The 21,797-nt window shown below is 42.6% G+C and overlaps 1 long non-coding RNA gene across 1 annotated transcript; it reads left to right on the top strand.

Moving 5' to 3' along the window:
* Window positions 1-3,945: 3,945 nt before the first annotated feature.
* LOC113962251 lies at window positions 3,946-21,420 on the top strand. The gene is made up of 3 exons (XR_003532492.1): window positions 3,946-3,979; window positions 7,890-7,939; window positions 21,369-21,420. It is a non-coding gene; the product is annotated as an uncharacterized LOC113962251 (long non-coding RNA).
* Window positions 21,421-21,797: the final 377 nt, after the last annotated feature.

Below are 21,797 nucleotides of genomic sequence, written 5' to 3'. Positions count from 1 at the left end.
TGCACATAACGGAGCTGAAGACTTTTTTAACAGATCTAATAAACCTGAAATGTCTGGTAACAGATGCCAAATTTTATAATCTCACTGGAGTTGGCAATAAAAAGGTTTGCACAAAGCCAGAAGGAAGGAAAGCAGAGAAAGCAGAGGGCCTGTTAGAAAAGAGGCAAGTGTAAAGCAGTTGCAGGCAGCAGCCAGTAGGGCAGTAAAAGCTAATAAAACCTTGATGTACAAACCACACTAATCGAAGAACAAACAGGTCTTGCATTCTTATCCCCCACTTCCTCGGCCTTCACACAGCAGCTGGTGGCAATAGCATGGTTGTTTTCGTAGATAAACAGATCCCAAGTAAGCTATAACTGAGCATCGCTGTTGGCCCAACAATGTGCAACAACCCTTTAAAATCCCTAAAATGAAGCCATGAACTTCCATGCATTTTCACACCACCAGCTCTCCCTAGCCTTGTGGTATAGAAAAGGCTCAGGGATGGCCTTGAAGATCTGAGTCAGCATGGGGGAAGGGAGGGAGGAAGGGTGATAGGAAGGAAGGGAGGGAGGAAGGGAGAAATGGAGGGAGGGAAGAAGGAAGGGAGGAAGGGAGAGAGGGAGGAAGAGCTTTTTTCCAGTGCCCATTTCTGACCTGTTAGACTGTCCGTGTTAACCTCAGGAACGCAAGGGGAGAACTGGTAGGAAGGAGTTGCTGCAATGGGCCTGGACTAGATATGAATCTGAATTTCTGCTTGCTAATTGAATTTCTGCTGACTAATTCTTAGGATGAAGGCACCCAGTCCTCTCTCCCCATCTACAGCCTGCTGTGAGGTTAGCCCACACATGGGGAAAAGTGAGACTGTTTCCGTAGAGGCAGCATTGCATTGGATTGTCCCAGTCATGACTAGGATTGGGTCAGTTTTAAGAAATCTAGCACTGTTCCACAACTGGTGAACGCAGAATATGCCCTGATCGTTACTCTTGGCAATGAAATAGCTTCTTAGTGGCTCAGCATCCAGAGCTGGGGTTAACCCAGCTTCCTCTTAATTCAAACACCAAACCCAGAAGGAAACAGAAGAGCAGCTCTGCTGTCTGGAAGTACATTGTGGAGGCAGTGGGTTTTGTCCTGGCTGCTTAGACCGCAGTAGGGTAACTATGACCTGACAACCTGAGCATTTACTTGCCAGTGCTGCAAGCTCACATGGGCTGTAAACAGTCTGCAAACATGCCAGTAAGTGCTCTCCTTGCTGGGGAAGAACTGAAGGCCAGACCTTTTGTCAGAGTCTGTGTCTACCCTCACGCTGTCACTAGAGATGACAGGAGGGACTTTGCTGGCATCAGTGGCTTTCAGGAGGTGTAAAAGCAGCCTCCTTCTGCAAGGGCAGAAACAAGCTCCCGCAGCAATGGGTCAGACACCCGAATGTTGCATCTCCTGAACACCAGGGAGCATCTGAGATGTGTGGCCTGTGTGCACTGTGACTGGAGAGCCGAGAAAGCAGGACAGCAGGAGGTGTGCTTGACTGACTGAACATTGCCCTACATGTGTATTTCTCAGTTATCTCAAAGGTTTTATGACTCAGAAGTTTACTTTCATGGGTGGGGAAAAAGGAAATGATTGCATTATTTCTTGTTTATGTACCACAGTTTGCCTCCAGAAGCACAGATGTTCCTACAGCTCTTGATACTGACAAAGCAGAGATTAGTTTGGTCCAGACCACCACATTTTTACCAAGCATCAGGGGGTACCCCTCCCCTCAAGGGCTGGCAGAAACAAGTGGTTTGGTAACTGATGTTCACATCATATTTTCTCCAATTTCGTATTGAACTAGAGGCACAGAACAAGCATAATTTCCACACTAGATTGGAGATGTAATAGGAAAGCCATCTAACAGGTGAAAAATGAAGTGACCCCTGACACGGGCAGTTACTCCCTCCTGCCTGTCACAACCTTACCCACTGCTCCCTGAAGTCTCCGTGTAATATAAACTGTGCTCATTTTGCAAGCTCACTGCAGGCCCAACAGCTGTTAATAGCACTTGACTGTGCTTTTGTAACCATCTGCAGGTGTTCGGCTCCTACGCAGGGTATCTCCACGCTGCTGCTGGAAGACAGCTTTGAAGTACCTGTTGCGATACCCAGACTGCTTGCAGTCCAGAGTGGGGTGCAAAATCTGATGCTGCAGAAGCACAGGCTTCGTTGTGGGCTGTCCAAGCTTGCTGGCAGTCTGGGTACCTCCCTGTGCTTTCACAACTGACCACGACCAGCTAGGTTGTGTCTGTACATATCATGGCTTCACCTCCTGGCAATCGGTTGTATGTTCCTGAGACAGCAAGTGCTTGGAGGGGGATCATCCTTTTGATTCATGGTGATGGTCCAGGCTGCTAACCGGCCCCTTGGAGTTTGGAGAGGAGGGAGCATGCCCACCCCTGCCACGGCCTGGCCTCACTGCTGATGAAGTGGGTCCTGGCTACAGCATGAGCCCTGCGGGTGGAGGTGTGGGCAGCATGGAGATGGGATGTGTATGCTCGATGGGGAGGCAGATGGGTAACAAGCACAGGTTGACAGAACTTGGTAGTAAAAGCCTCATTTGAAAAGTGCATTGTATGTTACAGGTTCCTAAAGAACAACCACTTCTTTGCTTTTACTGTGCCTTCCCTTTGTGGTCCAGCATCACAGGCATGACTTGATGGCTCTCCGGACCTGGAGAAGCCCTCCTCTTTCTGGAGTAGGCCATGCTCAGATATGCCTCATCACCACCAGGGATGTCTTTCCATGGTCTTAAAATCATTTAAAGGAGTTTCATTAGCAAAAGAGGATCTGCTTTGAAAGAGTTTTTTTTTTCTTTAACAGATGTTCCTCTTTGTGGTTATCATATCTTATTACTCCAGTCTTGGTTTTGTAGTATTTAACTGAAACCCAAGTGAGTTTCCCTGCTCTTGTTTTCTTTTGCAGGATTCTATACTTCCTCCCATGAATATTGACCAGCATGAAGTGAATGCAGTCTTTTTTTTAAATACCTGATATCTTCAGTTTTCGCTATTTCAATTACATTAGCCCCTAGCTCACTGTACTATATCTACTGCATGAGCAAGGGGCTAGGACATTTGTTAATTTTCAAAACAAAATGCATCCTTAGACCTAGACCTGGATGACTGATGAGCAACATAATGTTGTAACTATGACTTGACTAGACCTTAACATTTAAAATAAATGAATCTGCTTTAAGTGATGCTAACACAGTTTTTCTGCCTACTCCTCAGTCAACATGACATGGTGGGGCTTGATTAAAGGAAAAGGATTTCAAAATAGCGTTCCTATGCATGATCACCAGACTGAATTTGAAATGTTCAAATATGCCTGTCTGCTTTGCCTTCATGCTAATCAATCACAAAGGGGAACTGGCACATCACTCATTAGCTAACCAATTAGGCAGCACAGCTCACAAGGTCTAAGTCAAATATTGGGCAAGATAGCTGTCCATCACATTTGAAAAATAGATTTAGGAGTTAATGGTCTGTCCCCAGACATGTTATGAGCAAAAAAATAGCCTAAATGTATGAATCAATTGTTACTGTGAACAATTCTTCCATTTTTTCCTCATTCAAAACACAAGATAGTTAAATACATGCCATTATCCCCATTTTCCTAGATTCATAGATCTTAAGACCAAGGGGGTAATTAAGATCAGCTCGGTTGACCTGCAGCTTAATACAGGCTAAAAACTCTCTTCTGATTATTTCTGCACAGAGACCACAATTTTTGCTTGGGCAACAGCACATCTTTTAAAAACACAGCTAATTATGATTTGAAAATATCATGTATTACAGAATCCAGTACATCCCTTTAAGCTGTTTGGATAATTAACCTGGTTGCTAACATTTTTGTCTTGTTTCTAATCTTTCAGCTTTCAGCCTTCAGCCATGGAATCTTGTTACTCCTTTACACCCCCAGATTACAGATCCATCTGCCAGCAGAAATCCCTTTCGTAATGGTTTGTAAGTCAGAATCAAGTTACCTTTTTTCTTCTCTTGAATGAGCTAGAAACACTAAGCTTTGTTAATCTTTTACTATGCAGCCAGGTTGTCCCATCTTGGATTATTCTTCCAGCTTTCATCTGAACCTTTTCTTGTTTTAGCTTTTATGAGGCAACCCATAGCTGGCATTCCCTGCCTGGGGACTACATCCAGCCTCACAGAGCTGTGAATTAGGCATTAACTCAGAAAGAAGGGTGCACTGAGCACAGAGATGAAATTTGTCTCATTCTGGAGTGCAACGATGGTGGCTTGAGTGTCTCTATTGCATTCAAAGAAGCTAAAATCCAAGTCAGTAACATAGGAAAACTTTGTCATTTAAAAAACCAGTTTCATGATGTTGAAAACTTTTAAAAGCCAAATCATCCTGGAGAAAGTTTAAAATGCAAGACATCACAGTAGTTTTGTTTCCCTGCAGCTCAAAATCGGTAAAGAAGAGGTAGAAAAGTTCAGAGAAGGACAAGAGGCATGATCACAGATATAGTGAAAATACTTTCATTCAAGAAGTGATTAAACATACTAGACTTTGTCAGCTTGGAAAAGAGTTGATTGAGCAGGGAAGGTGACAGAATGCAACTGAAAATGATGCAGAAAAGGTGAATGGCAATGACTGAGTGCAAAGATGAGGAGGCATCGAATGAAAAGACAGAGTGAACAAAAAGACGTGCTTCTTTATCCGTCCTCTAATAAACTTGAATGTTTCCTGTCATGTGGGCTGCATGGCTGCTAAAAGTCTATGTATATTCCAGAAGCAACCGGGTAAAGGAAGGGATGAAAGATGCAGTAAAGGTCCCCAGTGCCAGCTCAGACTGCTCTTGGGGGACATGTAGGGCCCAGAGTGGTTGAAAGAGAGGTCCTGGGAGACACTGGCTGTGTTTGAGCTGCTTGGTTGTTTGTACTCCAGGCAAGTTGGTCATTGCTGGAGGGTCACTTTGGAAGGCCTTTGATCACAGTCTTTCCTGCTGTTCTCATGGTCTTAAAATGGGAAATGTAATCGGGAATTTTAAACAGTTGCTTATTGCATGCCCCAAAGCCATACAGCTGCTCAAGTAAGAGAAAAAAAGTTGCACTGGCAAAAAGAACCAGGCTGGCTTGAAATAGGCAAATGTAGCCGAATACAAATGCACACAAACTCAGAGGAAAAAGAGATAGTAAAGAATATAAATGATTCTAAACTGGTGAAAAACTAGAAAAAATCTTAATGAAGTGACAGGATACAAGGAAAAAACCTAAGGCAAGAGGGTGAATGATGGGAAAAAAAAGGTTTTGATATGTCTCATAGTACAAAGAAATCCTAACAATGATTCTAATCTGTAAAAACATGGTTTTCATGTAGAAATGTCAAATAGTTTCAATATATCCTGTTGTTCCAAGTGGGTTTTTGAAAAGTCTGCATGAAGAATTCACAGAGGGTGAAGATGAAATCTGTTCCCTTCCAACAGTAACTTGGCAATATGCGGAGCAAGAGCTAATAAGCCGGCTGTTTTTAACCAGTAGGTCTGTCTGCAGCAAGAGCTTTAAAGAGCTGGATGAGGCGGTGTGTGGGCTATTAAAGTTGGTAAATCATAGGAATGCTAGAAAGACTTGTCTGGAGAAAAAGCTGATACAGTTATTGGTAATTATAGGCATATGGCTTGAGATAGACAGTGAGCATGAGCAAAATAGTGTGATTTCATTAACAACAAGGCAAAAAGAAAACTACACTTAACGGGAATCAGTTTAAGCTTAAGGGAAACAAATTATTCAATAACCAACATGGTACCAGATCAATTTGTTTTGTGGTAGAGATGTTGGGGGTAATGTATTCATAATTCTCTAAGTATTTGTTATGGTATTGAATTTTTTTATTACAAATTCTTCAAAATAACAGGACATATTAAATGGGATTAAAAATATGGTAACATACTGGGTCCAAAATCTGCTGTCAAGTAGAGGCCCATCTTCAGTAGGAAACTGTTGGCTTTCTTAACCTATGCTGTTTAACCCCTGGCAGTATGAATGACCTAAAAGCAACTCTATAAGTATTGTTGAAGGCTGGGGAGTGAGGATAATGAAGAAGACACATCATTGAGCTGATTCACTTCTTAAAATGGAAGCCTGCAAATACTATGCTTCAGTACAGCCAAAAGTGAAGTGACTCTTGCAGGGAGAAGATGAATAGATTGCACTTACAAAAAGAGGGATGCTGCCTTGGGTAACAGCAAGCCCAGAAAGGACTTGGCCAAGAACAGAAATCTGATTCTGGAGGGCTCCTCACCCTACAGGCATAACAAGACCCAACAACCTGGAGCTGAAGGTGTAAAGTTCTATTCTGAGTTAAGATTCCCCCTTTTTAACATCGGGAGTTCCTAGCCATCTAACTGCTTCCTAAGGTTTCTAGCAGATTCTTTGTCACCATAAAAGCATATAAAGCTCTTTTATATAGGAGGTCATACTAGAAAAGCCATTTTCACCTTTTTCAGTAAATGGACTTCTAAAAATTTCCATATGCCTACTGCTCTTTTTGTGCTCTTCTACAGACCTCCTAGGAGTAGCCATGGACACCTCAGGAGACCAAATTTGCCCCTTGATCCCTTCTGTTTTTTTAACCAACACATTTCCAAGTCAGTTTTTGAAATGGGCATAGTATTACTGTAATAGTTTCACTGGATTTATACAAATGGTTCCTCCACCTCCTTGGTATTTCCTCATGTCCCCTCCATAGCTATATTGTTGCATGGGATGCTCAGCTGAATGATCAGCTGATAACCCTCAACCTTTTTCAGTATCCTGCAGTCCAGCTTTTATATGTCACCATTTCTTTGTTCCTACAGGCATGCTCTGGCTCCTACATTATCAACCACCCAGATTGGTATGTATAAATGAGTCACCTCCCTCACCACTTCATACTCCCTTATTTTTAGACTCAGCTAAAACATTGTCATTGATAATTTTAATAATTTAATTCAGATAATGCACTATTAAATGCAGCTAGCTTGCAAACTGATAATAAGCAAAGATCTTCATTGCCCAGCCTAATTCCTGACCACCTACAAAGACTCTTTGACTTTCATGGGAGCTGGATTAAGATTTGACCAGGGAAGTTATATTGGGACTAGGATTGCAATTTTGCATTTATCTTGTTTTTCCTGCTTGGATTTCGAGACAAAATTTCTATTTCAGTTATTTCTATAACAGCAATAAGGGATAAGGCCAGGATTCAATTAAGTTGAAGAATGAAAGGCAGAAGAAACGTTCTTCAGTGATGCAGGATTGTTTCTTTCTGCAGAAGCACACAAAGTGCCTGTTTGTTGTGTGTGCAATTGCCAAGATGAGAAGTTATAGACAATATTGATTTGGGCTCCCAGCTCTTTGGAAGTAGGCACTGGGTGGAAGCCAAGAAGGCTGAAGTCTAAATGCAAAGTCAGTCAGGCTCAATGGGCCATTCTTTGACAGAGGAGATCCTTCTTTTCAGCTTTTGCACCTGTGTGTGTTGTGTGTGTGTGCATACGAAGCTAACAGGAGGCAGCATTGTCCAGAGACCACAGCAGGGAAATGAAGGGAAGGACACTCCCGGCTAGTTCATGGTTCCAAACTCTCTTGCTGGGTTGGAAGGCAGTCCATGTGAACTCTTCCCTAGCCTAAATTTAAGCGCTGTGAAATGTAGGCAACAGGATGCATGACATGTCGAGGATGGTCGGAGGGGTCTAGATGAAAACTGAAAAGTAAGCAAGTAGTAAGCTTCATTACGAAATTTCATAAATCCTTTTCCTGAATTTTGGTGGATATTAGCTTTTCATATCACTTCATGACTCTGTAAGTCGCAAACTGAGACCTTCTTTCACCAACCAGGAGACAACTTAATCCAAATTCATTTGATTTTTAATTTTTTCAGGTAAACCTTACAAGATTCTGCAATAATTGCTCGACGGTGACTTCACGCAGGTAAGGAGAAATACAACTTCACCAACCCTCCTGGGTAGACTGTTTGGACTAGATGTGGAAGGTGAAGTCTTCATAATTACTGTTTTCTGCCATTTGAAATGTTTCTGCCATGTTCTCTTCCTGATGAGGGGAGCTTGATGACAGAACTGACATTTCTCTAGCACAAAACTGGTTGGAAAATGTGACTTTGAATTCTCTTTTTCTCTTTTATAAACAATACAATTTATATAATAACATTTACATGGCTTATGACTCTATCTGGTTTTTACGGCCTGTAAATGTGGAAAACGTGAGCCAAAGGGCAAAAGCACTCCCAGAAATCAATATAATACAAACAGCCCTGCACAGCCAGCCTGCAAGAAAAATGTGATGGTTGACAAATTCCTTGCTCCCTGCAGTAGTCTGGGTTCTTCTAACCTCAAACATGCATCAGTTAAAGCTCTATGTGGATGGCAGGATTTTGCTCACATTGGCATTGTCTGACCTCTCCATTTCTGCTGTATATCTGTGTCACCTCCTGATTGCTCTCTCTGTAAAATAATCCTCCTTAAATTATTTAGATACATATTCCACCTTTCCCTTGGCTGCTGTTCTAATTCTGGTGAGTGAAATGACCTCAATTAGAAATTCTTGCTTAAACATACAATATCACTGAGAGGGTTGCAGTTTGTCTTGTCCCTTCTTGCTTTTCTCCAAGCCCCATTTTATATGTTTTTTCTTGTCTGCAACTCATTATATTCTGTCATTACTTTTCCTTAAAACAAAACTAAGTAGAAGATAATTATTCAGTTTGCAAAAAGGAATTAAAAAATGCCATAATTAAGGTTACAGTTTTCCTTTTTACATCCTTGAGGGGATACTATGTTCCCTAATTACATAATCATACAAAACCAGGCCTCATACACACATATGTGGATGTCTTATATCAACGGGGTTTTTTTAATTATTTCATTAGAAATACTTCCAATTTATGGCAGCAAAAGTAAGATTGGTATTATAGCTGTTAATTTGTAACTCAGAGCCTTTTATTGTTGCTCATGTTACTATACTAATTAAGATGTACAGCATTAAATGTCTCTTAACCACACCGTTTCAGTATCACTTCCAAATATGTTTTGCACATTATTCTTATGTCAAAATCAGCAATAATGTGGCTTCAAAAGTAGTTGTTTTCTGACAGAGAAAGGACTTAAGCCGTACCAATTCTTGCAAAGAAAATTGTGTTTCATCCCAGCATCCATTTACTTACAAAGATTTTTTTTTCCTGAGAAACAGTCTGGAACTTGCTCTGAAATTTAATTCTGTGACCCACCAAAAATTTTATCACATTTGTATTTTTTAATTCAACCATCTTACAATTCTGATGCTTCCTCATTTATTCTGCATTACCCATGAGAAAATCGGGACTGATAACATTGAACTCTGACTTCCGCATGAGCCAAGGCTCTCCTTCAGGTCAGACTTTTCAAGGTCACCCCTGGCTCTCACATCCATGTGATCTGAAGTTTATTGAAAATACACTTCAATTTTTTACCACATCTTTCCAAAAGGAAGTTATTTTGTGAAGAAAATCTACATCTGTCTGACACGATTTGCCTTTCAAAAACCTCTCCTCACTCATGATTAATAAATAATTCTCTCAGAATGTACAGTTTATGGTCCAACTGTTTGATCCCTAATCTCCAATATTAACTGTGGATTAACTCATACTTGCCTGGCATTTTGTATTTGTATCCTACACGTGAGGCTCTTTTGGATTCTCTCATTAATCTCAGTAATCTCTGGTTCAGACTCAGTACCCATACATGTCCTCCACAGGTTTATTGTTAATATATTTTCTAAATTAATTGAGAGGCAAGGAAAACATTTAGTTTTTTTGTTTCTTTTTCCCCAAGAGCTCTATTTACTGACCCATTATTTTTCTGTAGTTTTCATTCCTCCACTATGTTGATGACATTTCCTTTCTTTAATGATGGCATTTCCTTTCTATAAATATTTATACACTTCTTTGTTGGTTTCATTTTTCCCCTTTTGCTCGTCATGTCCTAAAGTTACTCATGTTTCTTCCTATAAACTCATATTTCTATGGTGTTATTTTTTTCTGTATCCACAGTTAGACCATCATTTCTTTACTGGAATACTGGAGGTATGGCCAAATTCCACCCTGATAGCATTTGTTGGATTTGGCAGGAAAAAACCAAACAAGCCGCATCCGGCAGTTGATTCATATGCAGATAGATTGCAAAATCAATCTTATATTTGCTTCAAATATTTACTGATGTCAAAAGACATCTTTCCTCTTCCTCCTGCCTTTTTCTGCTCCTTTTCCCCATACATTTTTTCTACTGTACATCACTACTTGTTGCACCCTGGACAGTGTCATGGGGCAGCGTCACTGACATCTGATTCCAGTCACCCTCTTGCTCCTAACACCAAACACCTCTGGCACTCGTGTTGAAGGTTGCTAGATGAGCATGAAGAACTGCTGTCTTCCCCTTGAGCCACTGGGCAAGAGCAGGAAAAAGAGGAAGGACAGGGCACAGAGGTGTTTGGCTCTGCAAAAGCCATGCAACATATTTCCTGCTTCTGGAAGATGTTTAGGCTACAACTTTTTTTTCCTGCATCATCTGGCATCTCAATGAAAATCTTACAAATGTATAATTTAATGGGAAAAAGGGGTTGGTTAAGAAAAGTGGTTGAGGTAAAATCCAGGAAAATGTAAAATATTTGAGGAAAACACAGAAGAGCTCCACTTCAAACTCAATCAAAAGAACATGGCTTTACGGTATTTTGTAAAACAATTTCTCTAGTTTCTCATCATTTCTAGCAATTATGCTGGAAGAGCGCTGCAGGAGAGGAGGTTTATCATGGCAAAGTATTGTCTGGGGCCAAAGTGAGGGTAGGCTTTCTCGCTGACTACAACCTTAGGAAGACATTTGAGATTCTATGAACCCAGCTGCCTGCAGCCTGTTGAATAGAACTATTGGAGAGGCACCTGGGATTTTTTAAATCTGTGTAAATTTATTTTGCAGGTAAGTGTAGAGATACCAGACTCGGTGTCTGGGTGCACTAGTGTCCAGTATTTTAATGTCCTTGCTACCAGTTGCTATGGCTTGTAAGTCTTCTCACTGGCAACAGCACTGTCAGTGAGTTTTGACCACCGGTGTGAGAGCAGGAGAAACAAACTAGACCAGGCTAGTTACACCTACTGCCAGTTTTGGTGTATTTATCATTTTATCGCTTTGACTAGCAATAGCACTTTGAGACTCTCACTGTGGACTGGAGCCCTACTGTGCTACGTGCTGTGCAAGGAGAAACCAAAAAGATAGTCCTTGTCCTGAATGCTTTACTTCTTCAAGATAAAAACCCATCCATACAGCAGAATGAGATAAAGGAACAATAGTCATCAGAGCAACAGTGATTCTTCAGCGTTATGGGCAAGAGATGTAGGTCTCTGCATCATTAGCCCTACAGAAGGATAATGGTAGGATCGCTTTAGTCAAGTCAAAGCCAGAGATGCACTAACAGAGATGAGAGATGATGAAGAACACAGTAAGATTCCTGCTGGGAAATTGCTTCATATTCTGTAAAATAATGATTCAGAAAGAAAAGACTGTGCAACTAAGGGCAGAGCTTGAAACCCCAAAAGATGAAGGAAAGACAGAAGATCTCTTAGTTGAAGGGATAGGAAAGAAATGCAGCAGTTGCCAGCATTGAGAGTGATGGAGAGGCCAAGATAAGGGATAAGGAGGAAGGTGGAGTCTTGCAGCCTGATTTAGAACAGATCATTAACGACTCGCCTGTAAATCCCTTGCCAACTCATGTCCCTAGTGATATCTGAACAGCAAAAATACATAATTTCCATGTCCTCAGTTCCCACGTGTAAAGCAGAAAAGGCTGTTCACAGGTAGAATAAGCAGAAATCTGCAGAGAAAGCAGTATCCCTGACTGAGAGCTGTGACTGTTCAGGAAAGAGGAAAAGGAGGGGTTAGAAGAGCTCAGCACCTTCTCAGTTGCCCAGTGCAGGAAGAAGGGAGCTGGGAGAGCCTTGTAGAAGCCAAGAGCAGTGTCAGTAATTAGAAGAGGAAGTGTGGGGAGCCCAGGCATGATGCTGAGGTCACCAAAAGCACATGGAAAAAGAAACATGAAGAAAACAATTGAGATGCCAATAATATCATTGGCAAGGGAGCTGATGAAATCCACCAAGAGATCAAGAGCATCAGGACAAAGAGGGAGAGGAAATGGCAAAACAAAAGATAAAGAACAGGATCATGCTGACACCTCCCTGTGTATGTGTGTGGACAGCAGGCCCTGGTTCCTGTGTTGTGTCCAACAATATTGCTTCACTCTCTTTTCTAAGGAGGCTGAATAGAGCAGATGGTGAACAAAGATGTTGCCCGGGGCCAGAAGCCATAGGGCTGGTGTGCAGCAAAAGGCTTGGTTCTGCTATGGCCTTCTCCCTCTGCTCATCACCCACCTCTGCCCCAAAGTGCACTCCTGAAACAAGCCATTTTCTAATCATTGTGCTTTTTTAACCTCATCCTACATTTTCTGCTGATGGCTAGTGACACAGGCCTGCTGATGTTTATATCCAGTTTGGTTCTTTTCTCTGTTTCTTCACATTTGGATTTACACCACTGCTTTGTGATGTGTGAGATGGGGAGAGTCTTTACATAATATATGGCAGGGGTTGTTTATTAAAAAAAGGAAGAAAACAGAGAAGTGAATGATTTGGTACAGCAACTCAATAAGCTAAAACGTATTTTACAAAAAATAGCATCAGCAGTCGTGTAGTATAACATCACACACTGAGCAAAATTCGTGGCTATGCATAAGTTAGTTCAGTGCCTTGGCAGATAAAAAGATTAATGAAATCTTCCCTTTATGCTTACAGAAAAAACAGTTCTCGCAGACTCCCTTAAATCTCTTGTCATTGCCAAACTCCCATTTTCCTTCTCCATGAACTCAAAAGTCAGGGACGAAAAGGCATATAGAAATTTTGCCAACCTCCAGCTTCATATTTTCTGGCATCAACATTTAATTATCTCTGCAGGCATGTGGCAGGCAAGTCTGTTACTGTACATTTTTTATACACAGAGGATGAAATTTTGTGTGGTGACAGGAAGGTGTTATCTGACATGGGGTGAGGAGATCAATTGGCCTTAAAATGATTATCTGTGTATCACCAAAAGTATGTAGGGCACTTTATATATGAAATAATAAAATTTAACTTGCAGTGAAAACTAAATATCTTAATCTGCAGCTTTGCATTGATTTACATAGGCATCAACTTAACCTGCCCATGCTGCTGAAGGGGACTGGGAAACCACTGGACTTGATCCAGTAAGCCCCATATGGACATTTAGAGACAATTGAGATGTCCTTGGATAACATGCCATGGCTGCAGCTGGAGTGGCGCAGGACCCGAAGGCATTGGTCCACCTAGCCATGTCTTGGGAAACAGAGGGCACCTTGGGCATCACCAGATAGGTGGCTTTCAGAGTCTGACTGGGTGGCACTGAGCTCCTGGTGAGGTCAGAGGTTTGAGACACCCACGTGTATTTGAAGTGCCTGGGCCAGGTGACAGCTGGGGCAGCCAGGGGATACTGGGCCAGACAGTAGGGTCAGACTTTCCCCGTCACTGCTTTCCCTTCCAGGATTCTTTGTTAACACAGGGAACAATGATGGAGAGGACTGAAAAGTGAACTTAACACTCATTGTTTTCCTTCAGGCAGGACTCAGCTGCAGCCCAGACAGCTGTTCTGTCTGCATTCTTGCTGGTTATGTTTTTCTAAGATGCTCTTATTTTAGGTGTCCTGAATTGTTCAAACCCTGTCCTCCTTCACAGCTGCCCTTTCAGCAGCTCTACCGATTGACAACTTATTTTCCTTTACTTCTTATCCTATGCAAGAATAAAAATTGTAGTATGGAAGAGTTCATTTTCATATTTACAAGACTAATGCATGCTGGCAGAAGGAATAGCTGCACATATTAGCCAGTCCCCCTTGAGCACTTTCTACCCCTCTTTCTAGGCCCAGCTCGTGGTCTCTGCTCTGTCATGTCTTTCACCTGTTGAAAAAGTGTCTCTTGTGAGGTTTAGTGCGTCTACCCACATGATCTGGCTGATGAATGAGTCTGTGGATAGCACAAAGTAGGATCTGTAGTTATTGGGAATGTCATGCAGAGACTACTAAGTGCACTTTGGGAAACAAAACCCAAAAAAAGATGCTTTAGTAGTTTTTGGGTTTGTTTTTGGCCTTTTTTTTTTTGGCTTTTGATTTTAAAAAAATCATTCTGCTTTATTTGAACGCCCCTCCACTGGTAGTCTTTTCTTTTCCTTTCTTCCTTTGGAGGAAGAAAACGTGAAAGGAAAGATGTAAAAATGCAAAATGATGTATTTTTCTCTCGTCAAACAAACCAAAGCTGAATATTTTAACCAATTCCCCTAACTCACATGGCTCTTTGCAATCAGCAAAGAGTGTAAAAACACTTAACAAGCTCTTGCCTAGAAAAATACAGAGTAGTGAGATGAAACTTTCCAGTGTGGTGGGTCATAATGTCATTCTGGTGTCAGGATGGGCTGGATGTCAGACCCATTTCTCTTCTATTTGACTGGATTTCCTGCCCATGCACCATACAGTCTATTGCTGTAAATCCCAACCCCTCATCAATGTATTGGACAGCACAGATCATTTGCTGTGCCTGCTGCTTGGGGACAGTGAACATTCCCCAACCCCAGCAGTCTGTAAGAACAGATTATGCAAACATCTGTCAGGAGGGCTGTATGTTTAGCATAAGATGAGGCTTGGTGGCTCACAGGGTTCCTTCAACCATATGTTTGTGCATCCTATTCATGACGTTCTTGCCTTCCTAGGGAGCTCCCAGGAGGTGGCTATCACCAGGACAATTGCTGCTGCCTAATCTCTACCACCCTCTTTCTGAAAAATGCCTGCAAAGCAGGCAGACAGAAGTTCACTGTCTGCTGTAGCTGCCTTGATGGCTGCTGGGACAACTCCTCCTTGGTCATTCCTAAGAGAAAAGGAATGACCAGGAGCAGGCTGTGGACCAGGTAAATAGTCCTGGTGGTCTGTATTCAGTCTATATATGAGCTGTGAGTTTGGTATTCCAGATGCGGATGCCTCAAGGATGTCACATCTCCAGATGACACACTAAGGTGCAAGTAGAAGTAATGAAGAATAGTATGAGTGGAAAAGACCCACAATGGTGAGACATTTGGAGGAAGAGAGTCTTTGCTAGTGGACCTTAAGGTTTTCGTGCCATTACCTTAAGGAGCTCAATAGGCAGTGAGGAAGCTGTTCTAGAGGCAGGAGGACACTAGACAGATGTCACCAATTTGGAGTGGGAAGCAGCATGCCAGTGTACTTCTGGAAAAGCAGCAACAGAGGAATGGGGCAGAGGTACAGGGAAAGGCGGATGCAATAGAAGCCACAGGGAGCTTTGGGATGTAATATAGGAAAGAAAGAAAGGTGGTGCAAAGGGACCAGGCCCAGAGAGGACAGGAAAAGATTGAAAAGCCAGGAAAGGAGGTTATCCGTTATACTCGTTTATATGTTTGATGGCTCAGGGAAGGATTATGGTTACTGTGTGGAATGTGGGTGAAGTGAGAGTAATAGCCCAGCAAGTGTGTGGCCCAGTATGAAACTGCAAGCTGTGTCTGGCTTTTAATCACTCTGAGAAACATCTGGCTAGGATTAGTATGTTCATGACCAGAGCTGCTCCATTAGTTGCGCCATTGGGCCAGGCAAGACAGTGGGCAGGCAGAGGATGGAATGTAGGGAGAGTCAGGGATAGAGACTGAAATGAGTAAACTGAGGTGGGGTCCTCCCTCAAAAGCTCCAAGTAGTTCTTTGGATGACCTCTCTGCTCTGCATGGACCACAGGAACAGACTAGGGAGACTCGCCTCCTCCCTCCAGCATCACAATATGCTTTGCCAGCAACACAGCCCCAGGCAGCAGGGAGTGTAGGCAGGTGGGGGTGCCTCACACCACCCTTTGCTATCCCACCTGCCTTAGTCATTGATGCCTTTGCCCCATCAGCACAAGGGACTGAAAGTCTTGGTCCCTCCACAGTTTTATTCAACCACGTGATTTGCAGAAAAAGGGTAACACAAGTGTCATCAGTAGGTCTGTTGACCCCAGCTTGGTCCAAGCAGTACTCGAATTTTCAGAGTGCTTAGTGAGTGCATACTGTGGTAGCTGGTAAGCGGTTTCCATGTGCTATTGATGTTTGTGTTGTTCTTCTGACAGGTGATACCTTTTTTCCATTGAAATGATTATCCCCTCTTGGCAGGCTGCAGGTCAGCAAGGAGATGTGGTCTGTTCCTGTTAATTCTGTAATTGCCATCTAACTGCTAACAGAAAGCTTTTGAGAAGCTTCTTAAGCAGCCTAATGATTTTACATTGTGTACACCTAGAGAAGCACTCAGCCTTTCCAGCTCTGTTGGTGCATTAACATGTCACGTAATGAAACTATTCAGCTGAGATTAAAGGAAATTTGTAGGGCAGGCAGAGAAGAATTGGTTAGTCACAACTGTGTCTTCCTGACACTTGTATTGTCAGGGTCACAGAAACAGGTGGAGTGAAGCATGAAACAAGTACATTGCTGAGAGTTTATTAACAAACCAAATTGATATTAAGCCATCTAACAGGTAGAGTACAATTTTCCTTCAAAAGCCAGCTGTTGCAATGTCACCTTCATATTTCTATAAAGCACTTTTCTGCCCAAGATCTCGAAGCATGTCTTTGTCTAAGCATTCTCAGTTTGCAGATGGGAGTCAGGAGCTCAAGGACGGCAAAGTTCAATTGTCCATTGCCTGTGTCCACAGCCTGAGAGCAAAGCTGGGCCTTCAACAGGATTTTTGTGTGTGAGGGCAGCAGCCACACTACCTCACTTGTCAAATGGGCAACAAATCATCTACTTGGAAGCACCCCTTATTCAATTATGTCCTTTCATTTACCTTAAGTTTGGCATTTCTGTACAGCATTCCTCAAAAATGCCTGTAGCTCAATAAATTTCAGTGTAAATAGGCAGCAATTTCTATTCCATGGCAGAAGCTACCCCATGCCTTGTTATTAATAGTTTTTAAATGCTGAAGTTAAGTGAGCAAAATTGCAATTGTTCTTCTCTTAATCTTCCAGCCAAGGGAAGGAGTATTTATGTAGATATTGCTCAGAGTACTTGAGAAAATGTTTGTTTATAGCTTTAAGTAAATTTCCAGCAGAGCTCCCCACGGAATATTTCACAGTTCAGTGCTTACGGAAAATCAGCCACAGTAGAGGGGGACAGCCTTCTGCAACCCGTCAATTGCTGGGTAGCTTATGCTCCTGAGAGAAGCTCTCAGTAGATTCAAGGGACTGCTTTCGTAAGCACTACTAAAATTTCACATGGGTTTCAGAATTTACCCTGGAAAGTCTGGTAGAGAAAATTCATCACAGAGTGGAGTGGTTTCTCAGCACTCCAAACAGAAGAAATTGTATTTATTTTGTTCTGTAATTTCTCCATTTCCTTCCTTCCCTCCTGCCTTACCACCCTCCCTGTCTTGCTTTCTCTTCGTTCTCTTCTTTCTCCCCCTTCTTCAACACAGATAATTGAAAAACTGTCATTCTGGAATTCCTTTGGCCCTGCAAAAGGCTTTGAAAAGTGATTCCAAAATAGCCCAGCCTTTTCTTTTAATCCATAATTCATCATCCTAAATTGTTGCTCCTCACTGCAACCCTAAATAAAATGTCAGACACAGCACAAAGAAAAGAAATCAAGCAAATGAAAAAGGGACAAAAGGAAATGTAGCAAATCCCAAGGGTATTTGCAAAGAGAAATAATTTAATCTAAAAGGCTCCTCAGCTCTCATATAGGAAATCTGATTTGTGCCATGTATTAGGGGAACACAGAACTGGTCTTACATCAAGACATGCTGTAGAGTGACTTCTTGGATGGAATAACATGGAGACAAGACAGAGAAAGACACTAGAAAACCACTTTCTCTGCCACCTATACCTTCACAAACAGGACTGAAGTGAGTATCCAGGCCTGGCTCTGTCAAGGCATTCTCCATCCCGTGGCAGACTTCCATCTGTGGTTTGCTCCAGGTGACACCAAGAGCTGGCACTGACTGAGCCTGATGGCTCTGTCCCAGTCCCTGTGAAATATTGTAGCAGTCATGAATAAGGTGGGAGAGCAGGAAAGCAAAGTGGGAGGGGATATGATGGGGGTGGTGTTAGTGTCTTCAGGCCCCTGAGACCCACATCCGCCACAAAACTCATCAAGCTTCTGAACACGCAGGATATGTCACAGTGATACACATGCCAACCTGAATGTCACATTAATATGGGATTTCTTGAAAATGCCTTCAACTGGAAGGAATCCAGAGAGAGAGTTTTGTGGCTTTGCAACCTGTAATCTCTCATCTCTGGCAGAGGTTGCCTAGAATCGGCTCTCCTCCAAGCCCTGTAAAGTGCCATCAGCTTCAGGACTGGAAGCAGACAGTTTGGACAGGGTTGAGAGAGTAGATAGGTAGAAAGCCAGTCAGGCAAGAAAGGATCCTGAGAGCTGGAATAATTGAATTAATATGTACAAGTCTTCCTGCTTCCATTGATGTCAGTGGGGGATCTTACTATGATCTTCAGGGGAAACAGGATTCAGCTCACTTTTGCGAAGAGCAGGTCAAAACTGGGGAAAAATGCATGTACATGTGATTGCTCTGTGATTTGATACTAGTTTGTTTTCTTGTGTTGGAAAAATCAGATTGAAAAAGAAGATTATAAACTCTCCCTGTCAAGAGAAAAGGAATGGAAAAGGCCATGGGGCTAGTAAATGCAGTTATTATCCTTTCACCCCACTTATCCCCCTAGGTTTGTGACATTCACATTACAGTTGTCCTTTATATACGCCGATTTAAGTTAGTTGATGCTCCATATAATGCCAGGGGGAAAAATTATGATAACCATATGCAAAGCCTTTTAAAAACTTGCTTCACTGTGAGAAAGAGGGGTTAAGTTCTTGATCCAGCAAGATGTTTAAACATACGCCTTTACTGTAAGCATGTGAGTGGTCCCATTGATTTATACTCAAGAATTCTGCTGAAGAGGGGTCTTTGGCCTCTGCCTCACCAATGCAGCTACATACACGCTTCACTTTTGGCGTGTGTAGTCCTGTGACTTTCATGAGGAAACTCACATGCTTGGCTGGCTCAGGGCTGAGTCTTCAGGAGGTGGACGGCATTGTGGAATGGCCAGGGTTAGAGGAAATAGTATCCCAGATCTGCGTCTCTGGCTCAGTCACCACCTCTCAATGATTTTACTCTGTTCAACTGCTTATAGATTTGGGATAAGCTGCAGTGGTGAGAGAGTTTCTCAGGAAAAAAACATTTTGGCCTCTGCAGTTCTGTCCTTCGCCAGACATGGAAAAGAAAAGATGTAGCCAAAAAGTTTAGAGTATTGAAGAAAATGATACTATAAAAATTTGGTTTTAATCAGGGAGAGGAGTTTCGGAAAGCAGAGAGGAAACAACAATTTGGGTTTAATTCTGCTTCTTCTGGCAAAATACCACCTCTCCATCCCCCCCACATGAGATCATTAGTGTGGCTTTTCTCCAAGCCGATAACAGAAGTGCCTGGCTTGTACACCTTGCTCGCATGCTCAGATAAACCCGTTGCCAGCTTTGGGACTAGAAGGGATTTCTCCCTCAGGTCAGTTGTGCTGACTTGGTTTCCCACTCCTCTGCAGGAATTGTCACAGTTTGCTCCCCTAGACCACTCGGTATGGTATGTCAGACCTCCTCCCATGGCCTTAGGTGGGAATAGCTTTTGGTCTTATACTACAAGACTTAGTTGAACTTATAACGGGCCATTGAGAAGTATTTTAGGGTGGAGTGGACCATCCCTCTGCCACACATTGCCACCCCACATTGCCTGTGATGCTGGAGTTTGGGATTAGCAGTCCGAACGAAGATGGTCCCTTCCCACCCCATGCCCTCTAAAATCCAGCTAGTGGGTGCATTGAGGGGAGGGAGACCCATTGCAAGCAGTAGCTGCTGGTGTGTTGGCAAATAAGTGTTATCCCAGTAAGGGGATAAGGTGGATACATACACAGAGTGTGTTTTGTCAACTCATTTTGACAGCTAGAATACATTCTATCTCACTGTCAATGCACAACCTCCATGCTACTTTCAAAGCAGAATGAAGCCTCTGTGCCAGGCATGCCACTAAAGATTTGGTGGGAGCTGATCAAACCACATGGAGAAATATCTGAGCACACAGGGATGTAGGAATGCTGGGGAAAGGATGATGGAGTTGTCTGGGATTCTAGCCTCTTGGGCCTGGCCCAAGGCTTTATACTTTGTTTATACAATAGTAATCCTGAGCACTTCACGTGATAGATCCCTGGTGATACATTTTAGGGGGGTTTACACTGATTTACACTGCCTGAGGCCTTGACCTATATTTTCCAAAGAATTTTCCAAAATTTGCTAATGAAAAATACCAGAGTGGTCTGATCAGTGCAGGGTTAGGTTACATCAGTGAGCAGGCTGGGGAATGCAGGGAGCCTGTCTCCCCATTCTCCCCCAGGGAAGCCCTGGGTGCCATCTCTTCCAGCCTGCTGAGGGGTGCTGGGTGAGGGCTGTAGGCATTGGGAGTTTATCTGCTAGTTCCCACACCCTCTGAAAGACTGTCTGTAATGCACTCAGCTCCCACTTTCAAAAGTTGTGTGGCACTCCTCAACAGGCATAAAGTCTAAAAGTCTCAACACTGATTAACTCTTTCAGCCCCCATGAGCATCACAGAGATATCCTCCTCCCATTGCCTAAATTCATCTCTGAGAGTGGCACAAATTAGGGCATTAGCAGCCCTAGCAGCCAGCAGGTCAGCCATGGGATCCAACTTGCCCTGGCTTCTGTTTCCAGCAATGGCCCTCATTGGATGTCACACTTTTGACCCTCATCACCCTCCAGAACCTCCCTGCAAGGCATGTGTTCCTTTGAGTAAGGAATAACACAAATGTAGGTGGCATCTGAGGATTGCTATACAGGTAGGAGGAATTTACTTGTGCTGGGTTTAGGGATCAATGGAGAAAGGGTGTAGGAGGAGAGAAGGGATGATGAGAACAAAGTATGCAATCTAAACCAGAATTTTTGTCAGGATTTCAAAGTCTGTGTAAACCATATTATTAATATTTAAACAAGGCCTGCTTTTTTTTTTCTTTCCTTTTTTCCCTTCCTCCTGCCTTCCTGTTCCAGGATTGCAAAACTCATTTCCAAACAGGCTTATTTCTTTCCTGTTACTAATAGCAGAAGAAGTGATTTATATGCACACTGGGAGAAGAAAAGAATCTGAAAAGTATCTGAAAAGAAAAAACATCGTCCTTTCTTCCACCTGTATCCAAACTTACTCTCTTTTCTTCCTTCTTCCCTCAGGGCTCAGACACACGATGGACTTACTGTGGTTTCTGGAGCTACCATGGTAACTTGATAGTGTGTCCATGCCCAAGAAGAGCCCAGCTTTGCATTGTTCAAAGCAAAGGGTCCCCTTCTGAGAGCTGGGAGAGGCTGAGATGTTGAATTAAGAATATTGCCTACAGGCAGTGAGTTTTGCTCTGAAATTCAGCAGACCGCTCCAGTTAGAATTTGCATTGCAGGTTTTCACTTGGAATTCATTTTAGTGATTCCATCATCCAAACTCTGGCAAAACCAGTTTATAATGGGAACACTATCTTCACTTTAGTGGGAGCAACGAGAGAGCAATATCAATGCCAGTGATTATTTAAGCTTGTTTGGATTATTTTGGTTATTTTGGAAATCTGAAGGTCTTTCTGAAGGGCCACAACCCAGCACCAGGCTGAAAAT

This window comes from Neopelma chrysocephalum, unplaced genomic scaffold (assembly GCF_003984885.1).
Source record: "Neopelma chrysocephalum unplaced genomic scaffold, ASM398488v2 Primary Assembly neopelma1_133092, whole genome shotgun sequence".
In the NCBI taxonomy this organism is placed as follows: Eukaryota; Metazoa; Chordata; class Aves; order Passeriformes; family Pipridae; genus Neopelma; species Neopelma chrysocephalum.
Note: the sequence above shows the minus strand (reverse complement) of the source record. Positions and strands in the feature narration are given on the sequence as shown.